At 40.0% G+C, this 16760-nt stretch overlaps 1 protein-coding gene across 3 annotated transcripts in view; it reads left to right on the top strand.

Annotated features, from left to right (window-relative positions):
- nav3 (neuron navigator 3) overlaps window positions 1–16760 on the top strand; it is a 529271-nt gene that overhangs the window by 38580 nt on the left and 473931 nt on the right. For 2 of the 3 annotated variants that reach the window (XM_070549267.1, XM_070549264.1), the window contains exon 2: window positions 11554–11628. The exons of the other annotated variant lie outside the window; for it this stretch is intronic. The gene's annotated coding sequence lies outside the window, so the exon portion shown is untranslated. The remainder of the gene's footprint in view (window positions 1–11553; window positions 11629–16760) is intronic. 3 annotated transcript variants of the gene reach the window in all.

Genomic DNA, 16760 nt, shown 5'->3' with positions numbered 1-16760 from the left:
CAAATGTAATCAGATCAAAGTCTCTAATCAGTTGAAGCAGTTTGTTAAAAAGGTGCCATATTTGTTTTTGCCATACCTCAAAGTAAACCCGAGTCTTGTGTTAAATCGGATTTTTGAGGACTAAGGTCGAAGAGTTTGGTCAGAAGGAAAGCATGAACATTTTTTCTATTCTCCATAATCTGTTTTTTTCTTCCATAATCTTCGTTCTTCTTCTGCCATTATGTTTATGTGTGACTCTCTCTCCCTATGCTGGGCCGGGTGAGATGTCTGGAGCTCATCGAGCGTTGCAGCTGATTTACACCAAAATGTAGTGCTGCTGACTGATGGCAGCGTTACTGTCAGACATATCATGCAAGATGAACGGTAGAGGTGGCTGTTAACGGATAGGCTTTTGTGTGTAGGCAGGCATGGAAATGTCTTTCAGAGTTGAAGGGTATAAGTCTTCTTTGGGGGGTTGTATCTGTAAAATGGGGTGTTGCAGCTGAAGCAAGAAATAGAGGCTGAACTGTGAAGGAGACCTGTCATCTTTCCCACAGAGCCCTCCCAATTCGGCACTGGTTAGACCTTTGCAATATCTGTGATTAAATTTGAAAACCACAGGGGAGATGTCAAGCTGCAGGCAGGCAGACATTGGTGATGATGCAGTTGTTGGGGGGAATGTTGAAATCATTTTTTTATGTGGTGGTTGTAACCCTTTTCTTGTCACGTATAGTTTACATCACCAGAAATCACCCACAGGAAGAAAAAAAAGCATACATGATTAACGAGCACAGGTATACAGTCTCTGACAAAAACAAAGAAAAAGGTAAAGCAACCAGACAGAATGGTGGAACCGTACCAGTTCTATGGTCATGTGTCTGCATTGCAGTAACTGTGATATCAGATAAAGTAAAAATTAGGTGGTACTGTGGGTATGCCAGAGGGACGTGGGATCCCTTTGGGCCTTGATACAAGGAAGATTTTATTGTGAGACAAAGTAAGATTACAACTGCATTTTCTACTGCGGCATGATGGGCCCCCAATCATCATACAGTAGGACATCAACATTAAGCAGGTGGTCAGTAGACAAACACACCACGTGTGTGTTTTGTTGACATGCTAATGGGATGCTTTGTGACTTGCCCCATGGCTCCTTAAACTACAGTTGAATTCTAACAGTCCAATGTGTTCAAAATCTAAATACAATTAGCATTTCGGTCCCAAACAATATATTTGATGAAAAAAATACATACTTTTTTCACATTCTGCTTTGCAAAAAAGTTTGTTTTGATCATTCAATCTAGATTTTCAGCTGTTCCAAATGTAAAATTTGTTCTTTCAGTTTGAGTTTAGCACTCTTAGCCAAGCTCACATGTGTCTTGTGGTGGGTTAGGGTTAGGGCACAAATATATGATGTGTCAAAAATAGGTTTCTATCCAGCTGAATATACCACGCTCATGAAAATTAGATTTCTATTTCCTTTCTCATCTCTTTGTGAGAAAAATTAAACCATAGGACAAAACTAAAAGCTAGCAAACTGGCTAATTCATTTAAACCAGATTTACCAAACTACATGTATGTAAATACCTTTTTGTTTTATTGTCTAAACCACTTTTTACTGGTCTGCTGTGTCTTTGGTAAATGGTAAATGGCTTGTATTTGACACGGCACCTTCTAGAGTCCTAGAACCTCCCCAAGGCATTTCAACAACACAATCAGTCATTCACCCATTCACACCGTGGTGGTGATGAGCTACAATGTAGCCACAGCTGCCCTGGGACAGTAGCCTGGCTGCCGGACACCGGCTTTAATTCGTAAGTCACCCATTTTCACAGATTTTTATAAAACACCTTGAAAGTGGTACAAAGACAATAATGCATGCGACCACTTGTAAATCTGATTGGGGTTAGGGTTAGATTATATTCCAGGGTTGCTTAGAGATGGTGTTTGTTTGATGTTCATCACTGTTCTTTTTATGGCTGTTGTTTAAAACGTATGTTGTCTTAATGTTTAAGGACTACAGATGGCAAAATTTGGGACATTTACACAAAGTAATTACTGAGTGTTCATTAACGTGCATTGTCCTCTCCAAATAAACTAATAAAAAAAGAAATAAAGAATGTAACAAGATGCCGTGTGGAGAATTGGTGAACAAGAAACAACCACTTTTTTTGTTTTTGATTATTGATGCAATTTCCAGCCACATGGCAACACTAAACACTTTGGACTATTAAACCAGGTAACCGAAATGCTACTAAGTAAAATAGCTTTTTGTGTGGATTTTAATTGAATATTGTTTAGAGAAGTTTAACCCAAACACTGAATTTTGCTACAGAACAGAAATGCCCTGAGCCGGGTTTGTCATAGGTGCTTAAACGCACACTTTCACTTAAAGAACATGAACAGTAATTGCCTGGCCACCCCACTGCTCCTCCTCCTACTGTAATCACACAGCACTTCCCACCTCACCCTTCAGGCTGCTTCACTTCAGTTTATCTTGACCTGTGACCCCAAAACACACTGCTACCATCACTCAGATGGATGTTCATCGCTTGCACGTCGATCAGGTCACAACTTTTAATGTCAGAGGTCATCCATCACATGTGTGAAGCGGTAGGGTGGGGGTTCACCATCCATGTTGGACCATCAGATAAACTCCTGCTGAGAGTGGTTGGGACCAGCATTGATCTGGCTTGTTGATGGAGAAGGGAGTTCAATGGTAGCCACCGATGGTCTGTTGGAATGGGTTGAAAGGTGAAATAACATTGGAAAGGTGGCTGAAGAAGTATTTATTGGATGACAGCCTTGAAATATCAGGGATTTGGGGGATTTTTTTAGGTCTGAGCTGAACCAATCGGCGTGACAAACTCTTGGTTGATATTTATTGTAAGATTTGATGTACAAAGCTCCTTTAGGGGAAAAAATAAATAAATAAAACATTGGCTGTTTGAATAACTTTCCTTTGATTGAGCTGTTGATTGTTTGATTAAGCTGGAGAAGCCTTTCTTGGCTCGTTCAGCCCCACATGCTGTGGAGGCTTGGCTCTTGTCCATGCAACATTTGGACTGGAGTTCCTTTCAGATTATTGTGAGTGTGAGTAATTATTTCCAAGATGTGTCAGTACTACACTTGTAGTAATAATAATAATAAAAATAATAATAATCAAACTTATATAGCGCTTTATTGGGACGCTCAAAGACGCTTGCGTGAACTCTTACATTCACACACTAGCAGCGATGGCAGCTACTATGTAGCCACAGCCGCCCTGGAGTGGCCTGATAGAGGCGAGGCTGCCATCTGGTGATCCAAATCCAAGATGGCTGCCGAGTAGGTGTGGTGAGATTGCTGAGCTTTCCTAATATATGAATAGCAGCAAAATAAGACAACATCCACCTTTTCTAAGCTTGCTTTTTTGTGGCTTAAGTAATTAGAAACCTTTGGCTTAAACCATTTTTGAGCTAGATGAAGTATTGAACGTTTATTCGATACATGAAGTGTTGGACATATTTTTTTCGGCACATGTTCCAACCAGCTGGGAATCTGACAACGCCATAAAGTTAACCATCCAAGGAAACTGTTTGGAACAACGATGTCTATGGAGAATCTGGTCCAAAATATGGAGGAGATAAAAAAGTCCTTGAATTTCATGTCACATGAGATAACTAAAGTGGCAAAACAGCAAAGCGGCCTACAGGAGGTATTGAAAGAAGTCAAGCAACTTAAGGCTTTAATACAAAAAAAGGACAAAAAAATTGAGCTGCTTGAACGGAGGGTTGGCGAGTTGGAGCAACATTCAAGGTTGGATGATCTCTTGATATCAGGACTGGAGATACACCGTACCTATGCACAGGCCGCAGCCTGTGACGGGGGAAAAGACATTGAAATCACTGCTACTCATTCTCCAGGTTCTCCCTCACTTGAGGATCAGGTGATCAAATTTTTCAACAGCAAAGATATTGCAATATCCAGTAAAGACATTGTGGCTTGTCACTCATTGGCTCAAAAACATAGTAAAACATCAACCATTGTAATCAGGCTTGCCAGTAGAAAATGTAAAATGGAGGTGCTGAGGAATGCAAAAAAATTAAAGGGTACAAGTGTATATGTAAATGAGCATCTTACGAAAAGAAACTCAGAAATCGCAAGGCAAGCAAGGATCCTGAGAAAAGAAAAGAAGATCCATGACACTTGGACAAGAAACTGCAAAGTACTGATAAAGCTAAATGGTCCCCCGGAGCAGGCAAAAGTGATGGTCATCAGAGATATTAAAGAACTTGATCAATACAAATGACATACGTCTGCTGTGGATCACCAAGGATGAACAAGAGGAAGACAACCAACTTCACGCATGGATGATACAACAAGAAGATATACGAAGAATCTGGATTATTCAACTCTCAATACAGTAAGAACAGAGACTGGTAATTCAAGTTATGAAAATTTACAATTGCAAAGGTTTGACTACACTGAATATAAACCACAGGATATGCAGGATGACATTGACCCAGATAACAATTTTTACACTAGAGTACAAAATCATTGTGAATACTATACTGAAGACCAGTTTGAACATAATGTCACTATAAAAGGTAAATTATCTGTTATACATTTCAATTGTAGAAGTCTAAATTCAAATTTTGTGAAGATTATGCAATGTTTGAAGCAATCAAATCATCCATTTACTGTAATAGCAATCTCTGAGACATGGCTCCAGGAAGGGAGGATATCTATGTTTCAAATTGAAGGATATAATATGTTTTCCACAAGTAGAGATTGCAAAAAAGGTGGGGGTGTGGCTTTGTATATTGATAAAAACTTTCAAAGTAGATTGGTGGGTGATATGACATTAGTTATGGATAACATTATGGAGTGTGTATCTGTGGAAATACAAATAGAAAAGTCTAAGAATGTGTTAGTCAGTTGTATGTATAGGAAACCAGGATCTTGTGTTGAAATGTTTAAAGAAAAAATAGTTGATATGTATGATGATATAATCAACAGAAAAATGTGTTTTGTCTGTGGGGATTTTAACAATGACCTGTTGAATCCTCAAATGCAAAATGCAAATACAGAGTTTATTAATTCCATGTTTAGTTTGGGACTGTATCCACTAATAACTCGGCCAACTCGAATTACAAAAACTAGTGCGACACTGATCGACAATATTTTTACAAATATTCTTGAATATGATGTGTTAAGTGGTCTTGTAAATACCGATATGTCTGATCATTTACCGGTTTTCACAGTTGTACAAAGGACAACTGTAACTACTCAAAGTGAATCTGTGGTTGTTACAAGGCTAAAAAATCAAGAAGCTGTAAATTCATTTAAAACTGACTTAATGGAACAAAATTGGGAGGAGGTTTATGTGGAAGATGTAAATATGGCTTATGGAACATTTTTAAATATTATAACTTCTCTTTATGAAAAAAACTGCCCATTGCTTTATAAGGTGGATAAGAATAAATATGCTAAAAAGCCGTGGATAACTAAGGGGATTCAGAAGGCTTGCAGGAAAAAAAAATAAGCTGTATAAAGACTTTTTAAAGAAAAGAACGGAGGAAGCAGAACAGAATTACAAGATATACAAGAATAAATTAATAAGTATTATGAGATCTAGTAAAAGAAATTATTATAGCAAATTATTGGAAGGAAATAAATCTAACATTAAAAATACGTGGCGCATATTAAATGATGTAATAAAAAAGGGTAGTGGAACCAATAGTCTTCCAAATATTTTTCTAACAAAAGACAATCAAGAAATTTATCATTCTAAAGAAATAGCAAATGAATTCAATAAGTATTTTACCGAAATTGGGCCAAATTTGGCAAAGGATATATCAAATACTAAATTAGATGCTGATGCTGTGAGTAAAATAACAAATTTAGACAAAACCATATTTATTCAAGGCACAAATGAAAATGAAGTTATAACAGTTGTTAAAACATTTAAAAGTAAAAAGTCAGCAGATTTACATGGATTTGATATGTCGGTTGTAAAAGAAATCATTGAGATTATAGCCAAACCACTTACACTTATTTGTAACCAGTCTCTCCAATCAGGAAGATTTCCTGAAAGGATGAAGGTTGCAAAAGTCATTCCTATCTATAAGGCTGGAGACAAACATGACTTTTCTAATTATAGACCAATTTCTATTTTATCTCTGTTCTCCAAAATACTAGAAACAATATTTCATAAAAGATTGTATGACTTTATTGAGCATCATGATATTCTTTCTGAACAGCAATATGGTTTTAGACGTGATCGGACAACTTCTCTGGCAATTGTTGATCTAGTGGAGAAAATATCTGATGCAATTGACAACAAACAATATGCTGTTGGGGTCTTCTTAGACCTGACCAAAGCTTTTGATACTGTTAATCATGACTTATTAATAAAAAAATTGTGTAGATATGGCATCAGGGGTGTGGCCTATGACTGGATTAAGAGTTATTTAGAGAACAGACTCCAATATGTCCACATTAACAACACTGATTCACAGCTACTGACAGTGACCACCGGTATCCCACAGGGGTCAGTGTTGGGTCCCTTGTTGTTTATTCTTTATATTAATGACATATGTTTAGTTTCTAAAACATTGCATTTCATACTATTTGCAGATGATACTAATGTTCTAAGTTTTGGGAAAGATTTAATAACATTAATGGACAAGGTTGAGAAAGAATTAAATGCATTAAAGTGTTGGTTTAACTTAAATAAATTAACTTTAAATTTAAATAAAACAAAATTTATCATATTTACTAATAGAGCAATTACAGTGGATACAAATCTCAAAATAAATAATACAGAAATTGAAAGAGCGAATGAAATAAAATTTCTTGGCGTAACCATAGAAAAAAAGTTAAGTTGGAAACCGCATATTGACTCAATTAAAGCAAAGTTATCGAAATCATTAGCAGTTCTCTATAAAGTTAAATAATTTTTAGATGAAAAAGCTTTATATCTTTTGTATTGTTCCTTATTTCTGCCTTATTTCATGTATTGTGTTGAAGTGTGGGGAAATACCTACGAAACCCACTTAAAGCCTTTGTTTATAATTCAAAAGAGAGCAATCCGACTTGTAAATAAAGCAGCTTGTAGAGAGCATACACATTTACTTTTTATTCATTTAAAAGTATTAAAGCTAAGAGAATTAGTTACATTAAGAACTGCACAGTTTATGTATAAAGTGATGTATAATTTGATGCCAAAACAAATTCAGGATCTGTTCCAGATCAGAGAGAGTGTTTATGATCTCAGAGGGTATAAAATGTTTAGAAAGCCTAAAGTAAGAACTAAAATGAAACAACTTTGTATTTCTTGTGTTGGGGTTGATGTGTGGAATAAATTAGACCAGGAGCAAAAAGATTGTTCAACAATGGTAAAGTTTAAGGGTATGTTTAAATCAAATGTGATTAAATATTATGAATCAAGTCAATGAAAAAATGCATAAAACATTAAAGGTCTTTTTTTTATATAAAGCTAGAATGGGGATTTGAATATATTCCCATACATTTCAAACATGATGTAAAATTATGGAATCGGTATGCTATTCTAAAATTTTGTTTAAGTTCAAAGGGTTTGGGGGGCTGGGCTTATAAGCTTATGCTTCTGCCTGCGCCCATTCTTAGCATTGTGTAAGTTGTGTGTTTTCTTGTAAACCTGCAAATGTTTCTTTGTTGTATTATATTGTACTATTGATTTTAATTTCTCATTAAACTTCTCATTCATTTGGCGCCGTCGGCTCCTCTGACCACCACCAATACAGGCAAGTTGGGTGAAGTGTCTTGCCCAAGGACACAACAGCAGAATACCTCTGGTGGGAGCTGGAATCTAACCCATGACCCTCCAATCATGAGGCAACCTGCTCTACCACCTGAGCTACTGCTGCCCCGTCAATGTTTGTAGATTGCTCAGTAAATCAAAGGTAAATGATTACTGTAGCTTAGTTGTGACATTTTCTCTGCGTCCAGATTCAAGAGACAAACTGGTGATTGTGGACATCGGAGATTCATATACTTCTACTTCTGCTGGAGAAGATGAAGTAAATTAATGGCCTGTATATATAATGTCTTCTAGTGTTCTACAACCCTCCAAAGTGCATTACAACTAACACACATAATCACACACTGGTGGTGATTAGCTACATTGTTGCCACTGCTGCCTTGGGGCGCACTGACAGAGGCGAGGCTGCCGAGCACCGGCGCAACTGGGTCCTCCAACCACCAGCAGCAGATTTGGACGGTGAAGTGTCTTGCCCAAGGACAAGATGACTGTGACAGATGGGGCTTGAACCTGCAATCCTCTAGTTATTGGGCAGGCATTTAACTCCTCAGTTCTGTTTTACTTTTGATTTTGTGTAAAGTCAAGATCAGCTCCTCTAAATCTGAGACCATGGTCTTGATTTGGAAAAGGGTAGAATGCCCTCACCGGGTCAGGGATGAGGTCCTGCCCCAACTGGAGGAGTTTAAGCAACACATTCTCACACCCAAGGCGTCAAAATATGATGCGTGTGACCAAGCCTTAATATATGACGATTCGGGACACTCCAGTGCATCAGGAGATGACGATCAGGGACACACTGGGTCACTGAGCTCCGCTGGCGTCACTGTTTGACGCGCGCGGTCACACGAACATTATTCTACTATTTAACTTTCCTCTCACCCCAATCCTAACCTTAAGGTCCATAAACTGTGACCTTAAGGTTAGGATTGGGGTGAGGGGAAAGTTAAATAGTTCTAATGTCCGTCTCACCACCGGCGTCGAATACCGACGCTCTGGGACGCTGCACCAGTTGTTTGTCCCTGATCATCGTCTCCTGACGCGCTGGGGCGTCCCGAATCGTCATATATTGAGGCTTGGTCACACGCGTCATATTTTGACGCCTTGGGTGTGAGAATGTGTTGCTTTAAGTGTCTCTGGGTCTTGTTCACCAGTGAGGGAAAGCTGGAGTGTGAGATCGATAGGCGGATTGGTGCTGCATCTGCAGTGGTGCGGGTGTTGTACTGATCTGTCATGGTGAAGAGAGAGTTGAGCCAGAAAGCAAAGCTCTCGATTTACCGGTCGATCTACGTTCCTACCTACGGTCACGAGCTTTGGGTAGTGATTGAAAGAGATTGCAGATACAAGCTTCCAAAATGACTTTTCTCTGCAGGGTGGCTGGGCTCTACCTTAGAGATAGGGTGAGAAGCTCGATCATCTGGGAGGGGCTCGGAGTAGATCTGCTACTCCTCCACCTCAAAAGGAACCAGCTGAGGTGGCTCGGGCATCTGAGTAGGATGTCTCCTGAACGCCTCCCTGGTGAGGTTTTCCGGGCACGTCCAACTGAGAGGAGGCCTAAAGAAAAACCCAGGACATGCTGGAGATACAATGTCACTCACCTGGTCAGGGATCACCTTGGGATTCTTCTGGAAGAGCTGGCCTGAGTGGCTGGGGAAAGGGAAGTCTGGGCCTCTCGACTTAGGCTGCTGCCCTGACGACCCGACTCCAGATTAGCAAAAGAGAATGGATGGACCAAGTCCAGATGAAATTAGTTTTTTCTAAATGTGTAGGAAGAGGGAAAAACATTTCTGTTTGATGCATGACCTGTAGGACTCCGTTTACAAGCCAGACTGAACAAAAATACAAAAATATGTTACTTTTACATTTGCAGTGAAGATACCAGCTAATAGATCCTGCCTTCACCTTCATGACCTTAGACTGTAACTCTGAATGCCTATGCCTAACCAGGCTTATAATCCTAACAATAATAAGAAAGCTCATTATAAAACATTTACAAGTAAAGCAAATCCTCAACATTTAGGTGTCCAATGTGTGTGCTTTGCTCTTAAGATGGTTTTGAAGTGAGTGTGATGTTAAAGATGAATAAACCTGTGGCAAACACCTTTAATTTAAACCTAAACAGTAAGGGTACCTAGTCATCCAGACTGCAAAAGTGCAATTTTGCATAAATACAGTTGTACAAATGCCAACATATAATAGTGTCGCAGGACCAGTTCAGTGTGAATCCACTTGAAAGTTTGAGTATTTTCATTAATTCATTTCTACAACAAATTGTCATTGAAAATAAACAACCCACAGAAAAAACTCAATGGCTTTAAAACAAAATACATTTATATCTGTAGTCAAACATTAGAAAACCTGTTATCAAAGAATAAAGATCAGTCTAATCAAGGCGTGTCAAGCCTACGACTTATTGGCAACATGGCATGAGTAACAATTATACACCACACTGCCCCAAAATAGTTACCACCTGGAGTTATGAGCTGACGTTGCTGCAGTTGGTCAGGTCTATAGTTAGGCAATATTATGTGACCAAAACAATGAGATCAGCTGACTACCTGATTATTCTGAATGATCAGGTTGTTCCTTCAATGGAATTATTTGTCCCTGATGACAAGACGACACTTCAACATGACAATGCCAGGATCCGTCAGGCTCAAATTAAGAGTGTTTCAGGGAGCCTTATACCCAGAGACCGGACCTTAAACCACATCTTTGGGATGTGCTGGAGAAGACCTTGGAAAGTGATCAGACTTCCCCATCAAAACATGATCTTTGTAAAAATTAAATGCAACTCTGGATTGAAATCAATCTTGTGATGTGGCTTATTTAAAAAGCCCAACAGCAAATGTTTGTGACCGTGTTTTGGTTGTGACTTTCTGTAGCCAGGCAATGTGTTCGGTCCACAAGATCATATTTTATATAAAATCTGAATTACTGCAGCTACATGTCTTCATTATAACACCACCCGAGAACAGCAAGGCTTTTTTACGTTTGCAGTCAAGCTTCGAAACAATGAAAAACAATAGAGGAACAAATCGGCATTCAAGAAGAAAAAAGAAAACAGCAGTTGATGGTGCAGCTGAGAGTGACTGTCCCATTAAATGAGGGCTTTCACCAGCACATAACTTTAACTGTCAGTCATTGATCCATGTTCAAAGAAGGAGTACTGCTTACTACTACTTCATTAAAAAACTTTCAAGATTAACTGCTCAACCATGTGAGATGTTTACGGAATGCAGTGGAATAACTCGGGCTTCCTAAGAAGGAAAACAGTTTCTCAGCTCAAGAGCATTTGAGGAAAACCTCTAGAGTGGCATGCTTTTCTCACTAGGAAAATTACAACATGTGAGCAAAGTAAAACAAAATGTAAGATGCAAATCACAATAATGAAATGTATATCAAATCTTACAGCTGAGAGCTCTTATAATTTCATATATATTATTTTTTTTGGCTTTCAGGCTTTCAGAATAACACATTTCCTGATTGCAGTCAGAAATATCAAACATAAGTCTTAAATAACAAGGCAGCATCCTGTTTTGCTAAAGACTGAAGGCCCAACTTGGTTTGGCAGTGGTGTTTACAACACTTAAGGTTTTATTTGTTAGAAAACGTTGTTTGGGATTATGGTCTCCGTTTTAACCTGTCTTGTCTCTTGTACTGTCTGAAACGAGGAACATCTTAAAGCCTATAGCAGTGACTGATCTGCAGCAGCCTTTTTAAAGTCATGCAGGCTTCTCGCACAGAAATGTCACAGCCCAATCTTCACCCTTCTTTATCTCCTCTCCCAGGTTTGACACTGAGCTGTGGATCGTCCAAAACAGTGTGCTAATTGGATTGTCATATTTTCACAAGGGGGAATACAAGTGAGTAAAAAAAAAAAAGACTTCATGCAGTGGCCTTGTTTGACGCTTTTTTTTCTCTCCTCCTCAATCCCCTTCTCTGCCCAATGAGATTTCTTTTTCTTTTTTTTTTTCATGCGACTTGTCGGAGCTTAAGCTCTAATCTCCTCTCTAGTACATGAAAAAGAAATCGGCTATCGCTCCTTTGGTTGTCTTCTCTCTCCAGCTTCTAACAGATCAATTCTCTTTTGCTCCCCTAACCCAACATTCCACTTTACACTATCTGGAGACGCCACTGTTGCGCCTCAAACAGCACAGAGCCATAAGTTATCTTTTGAATGAATGAACACGGGACAGGACGGGCCAGGTCAGTGAAGAAAGCAAAAAAAAGGGGACATGCGTCCTCTGGGACACGAGCCAGAGTCTGTAGCATTAGTTCAGGTTAATTTATACGTTCATATGTAGTATTAGTTCATGGACGTCTATCTCTAGGAGTCTTTAGGCAAATATATAATCTCTAAAGTGAACACTCATTTTTGTGTTGTCAGATTATATTTTACACAATTTTAAGTCATTACTTTAGAAAACGATAAATGCACTGCCCACCCAAAAATAGTCACCACATGGTTTTAACTAAGCAAACAGGTACGAGCCTCCTATTGGATAATTACTGCATGAGCGATAATCTTTCAGTTGGCACCAGGTTATTTAACCCCAGCTGGTGAAATGAGTTGCTTTTCATTAAACAACCATGTGGAAAGACACATCTGGTGATCGTGGTTAATATATTAGTTTGTTTGAGAAGGGTCAGATCATGGGCATGCATCAAGCAGAGAGAACATCTAAAGAGGTTGCAGACACTACTGAACTGTCTGATGCATTATTAAAAAGTCTGAGTCCAGATGGACCCTGTTCCAGAGTTTCTGGTTCATCAGGGTAAGAAGAGAGGCAGATGAAGTGATGCACCCATCATGTCTAGTGCCTACTTACAAGCCTGTGGGGGCAGTGCTATGATCTGTGGTTGCTGCAGTTGGTCAGGTCTAGGTTCAGCAACAGGATGTGCTCCAAGAATGAGGTCAGCCGACTGCCTGAATATACTAAATGACCAAGTTATTCCATCTTTCCTGATGACAGGGGCATATTCCAAGATGACAATGCCAGGATTCATCAGGCTCAAATAGTTAAATAATAGTTCAGGGAGCGTGAGACACCATTTTCACACATGGATTGGCCACCAGAGTCCAGACCATAATCCTACTGAGAATCTTTGGGATGTGCTGGAGAAGGCTTTGTGCAGCGGCCAGTCTGTACCATCATCAGTGCAAGATCCTGGTGAAACATTAACGCAACGCTGGATGGAAATAAATCTGGTGACATTGCAGAAGCTTTTCCAAACAATGCTACAGTGAATGTGTGCCGTAATCAAAACTAAAGAACATCTAACATAATATTAGTGTGTGAGCTTTTTTATAGGCTTTTTTTTTGGCCGAGCAGTGTACATTACAAAAAACGCTGTTGTGTGGTTCATCCCAATAGAAGCAACACCCAGAAAGTACCACAGACAGTGTGTCAATTCAATTCAATTCAAAAATACTTTGTTAATCCCAGAGGGAAATTGATTAAATGTCTGGGTCTGTGTTCAGTTTACTAAAGTTTCTGTTCTCATGTGATTAATCTTTAAATGTAAACTCTTTGATCATCAATATTAGTCATCTTGAATGCACTAAATTTCAGTAGCAATTACTTTTTAAAGATGTAAGGCCAAAAATACCTAGAGTTCACATTTAAAGGAGTAAGAAGATGCAGATTTATGTCATAAGGAACAGAAGTTCTTTGTTTTTGTGATGGTTCAAAGCCAAAATTGAAACTGAAACATAAATTTGATTAATTCTTTATCTGCATTAGAATGCCATTTGGCTTCAAACATGTCAAGCATTCATTAGGTTTTTGTGGTTCAAAACCATCAAAACCAGATTATGTGCAAAGCAACTAGCTGGCAAAACTACAGCATTCACTCTAGATGACTTCCTGGCAGCCTCTCACAGTTTCTTGATGTATTGCCTGTGATTTTTTTGTTGGATTAATAGATGATAATACATCCATTACACATGAGTCTAGCCTCCTACATGATGAATCAGGTGAACATACTGTATTGGCAGTCTGCTGTAGTTGAGACTGTGATGCGGGTCGTGGTTCTGCACACAGACCAAATCAATGTGCTCCTGGCTCCCTGCCTGCCTGCTAATGAACAGCTAATGCTCTCCTCTCCTGCTGTTCTGAAAAACTTCCACTTTGAAATTGCCACGGTGATCATTACCTCGTTCATAATTCATGAGTTTGGATGTAAACGATTTTGCCCCACCCCTTTGCACCACTCTCCCTGTGTGCAGAGGCTTAATTTTTCATACATTTATGATATTTTTGGTAGCAGATGTCATTTCTCTTCCCCGTTGCAATGGGAGCTGTCATGCTGTGCTTGGCGCGTTTGTATTTGTAGACGAGTCGCCTTTTTTCCCACCAGCCAGCTTGTCCTAGAAGACACAATCCCAGAGCCTAAGACCCTGTTTAGTTGTTTGGAACAACCCCTTTGCTTGGCTACAGGCGCACTTGTATAATTTGCATAGTGATAATACACTAAAATGCTTTACTAGTAAGTGACTTCACCTATTCTTTAGCCCGTGCAGTGCTGACCAGCGTACTTCCAAAGGCAGCCGTTTATTAGCTTTGCCTTTGAGATTTTTTTCTGATCTCTAATCCACATATCCATGTTGCTGCCAGTGCTGCATTAATCGTAGCACAAGCTAAATGTTTACATGCTGCAGGACACAACAGCTAACTATAAAACAAAGCTTGGAGTCGGTGTCAAAAAGAAAAAGTCAACTTGCAGTGTGAACCAGGTCCTGAAGCGAGCTCAGATGGAATCAGAGTTCAGTGGCTTTGTCATCGTCGTCTTCGTCTTCCTCCGCTTATTCGGGTCCGGGTCGTGGGGGCAGCATCCCAACTAGGGAGCTCCAGACCGTCCTCTCCCCAGCCACCTCCACCAGCTCCTCCGGCAGGACCCCAAGGCGTTCCCAGACCAGATTGGAGATGTAACCTCTCCAACGTGTCCTGGGTCGACCCGGAGGCCTCCTGCCGGCAGGACATGCCTGAAACACCTCCCCAGGGAGGCGTCAAGGAGGCATCCTGACCAGATGCCCAAACCACCTCAACGGACTCCTTTCGATCCGGAGGAGCAGCGGTTCTACTCCGAGTCCCTCCCAAATGTCTGAGCTCCTCACCCTATCTCTAAGGCTGAGCCCGGCCACCCTACGGAGGAAACTCATTTTGGCCGCTTGTATCCGCGATCTCGTTCTTTCGGTCATTACCCAAAGAGCATGACCATAGGTGACGACTGGGACATAGATTGACCAGTAAATCGAGAGCCTGGCTTTCTGGCTCAGCTCCCTCTTCACCACGACAGATCAGCTCAGCGTCCGCATCACTGCAGACGCCGAACCAATCCGCCTGTCGGTCTCCCGATCCCTCCTACCCTCACTCGTGAACAAGACCCCGAGATACTTAAACTCCTCCACTTGAGGTAGGACCTCTCTCCCGACCCGGAGTTGGCAAGCCACCCTTTTCCGGTCGAGAACCATGGTCTCAGATTTGGAGGTGCTGATCCTCATCTCAGCCTCTTCTCACTCGGCCGCGAACCTACCCAGCAAGAGCTGAAGGTCAGAGCAGGATGAAGCTAGGAGGACCACATCATCCGTAATCGTTAATTACAAGTCAGGCAGGGCGACTCGCTGGCTGCTTTCAGGCGGGCGACTTTCAAGTGTGTCGCGAACTACGTCCTGGCCTACTAATAAGTTATGTTCTATCCATTCAAGCTTTGGGTAAAAGTTGTATTTAATGGATGACTCTGAGACCTTAGAGTGAAGGTGTGTATTTTTCCTGGTGATAGGGGACAGTAGATGCCTAAATCGTTGCAAGCAAGCAGTAATTTTGTGTTAGAGTACAACCTTACCAATGGATGACCATTAGGGTCAAAAAGTCCGTGGGGGTGCAAATTTGACCAAAAATAACAAACACATCAGACTCCCTTTCATCACTGACAACAAGTGAAGAGATAAATGTGTAAAACAACAACATTTAAGAATAAGAAAAGTTTTGTAACCGCTTGTTACAAATCGGTAAATGCATTTTGTCCTCTCGGGCTCCCGTAGAAGGAAACATGGCATCTAATATGGCGTCGCCCAGAGACTTAGACCCGCTCTCATGTATTTTAGAACAGATTTTTATGGTTATACGTGACGAAGCCGCCAATATTTTTCAAAAACTAGGCATCATTTCATTCATTTTCCACAACACTTTGATGGATATTTCCAGAAATGAATGGTAAAAACTACACATTGTATCTTTAATGAGCCTCTAACAGGAGTGTAAACATTTCTATTGATCATGGTTCTTCTAACACTTTGATATAATTCATAACAGACATCCTGTCTATAGTTTTCATCTGTATTAGATCTCTTTGGAATTTGTTTGAAGTCATCTTTCTCATATGATAAATCTAAATATGTGATTTAAGACAAAACACAGGTTGATGAGAGTTTGGGTTTGGTCTGGTACTTGCTAAATCACTAATATGTGCTAATTAAAACCATGGCATGCACAAGCACGAGCTTTAACACAACCTAGTTCATTAGAATATGTTTGAGTGATTTCTACCTCTCACTGCTGTGGATGGGCTGGTACGATGAATGAATTTTGGCAAATTAGGCTGAAAGCAGGAAGTGCATTTGGGATCATGGCATTCCTAAATGGTGTTTACATGGCAACAGTGATATCCTCCATCAGTGTAGATGATTACTCAGTGGTGGTCCACCGGGCCATGGCCTACCTGTACTGGGGGGTTGATGAGGGTTTGACGAGTGAGCTGTTTGTGTTCATCCATTCTTCCATTAACCTTTGTTTATGCAGTATTGTCCAAAGAGGATTAGCAGGTCTCGTTTACACATTGCAATAAAGGCAACAATAACACAGCAAGTAAAAACAACATGGAGGAACAAAAGTGCTTAATCATGGATTTCAAAGAGATCACTGCTTTAATATATGCATCAGCTAAACTAGAAGTTAGAATGCTGCAGAAATCTGCTGCAAACAAATTCATAAAA

Source organism: Nothobranchius furzeri, chromosome 1 (assembly GCF_043380555.1).
Source record: "Nothobranchius furzeri strain GRZ-AD chromosome 1, NfurGRZ-RIMD1, whole genome shotgun sequence".
Lineage (NCBI taxonomy): Eukaryota > Metazoa > Chordata > Actinopteri > Cyprinodontiformes > Nothobranchiidae > Nothobranchius > Nothobranchius furzeri.
The sequence above is the reverse complement of the archived record's forward strand: the minus strand, read 5'-3'. Positions and strand labels throughout refer to the sequence as shown.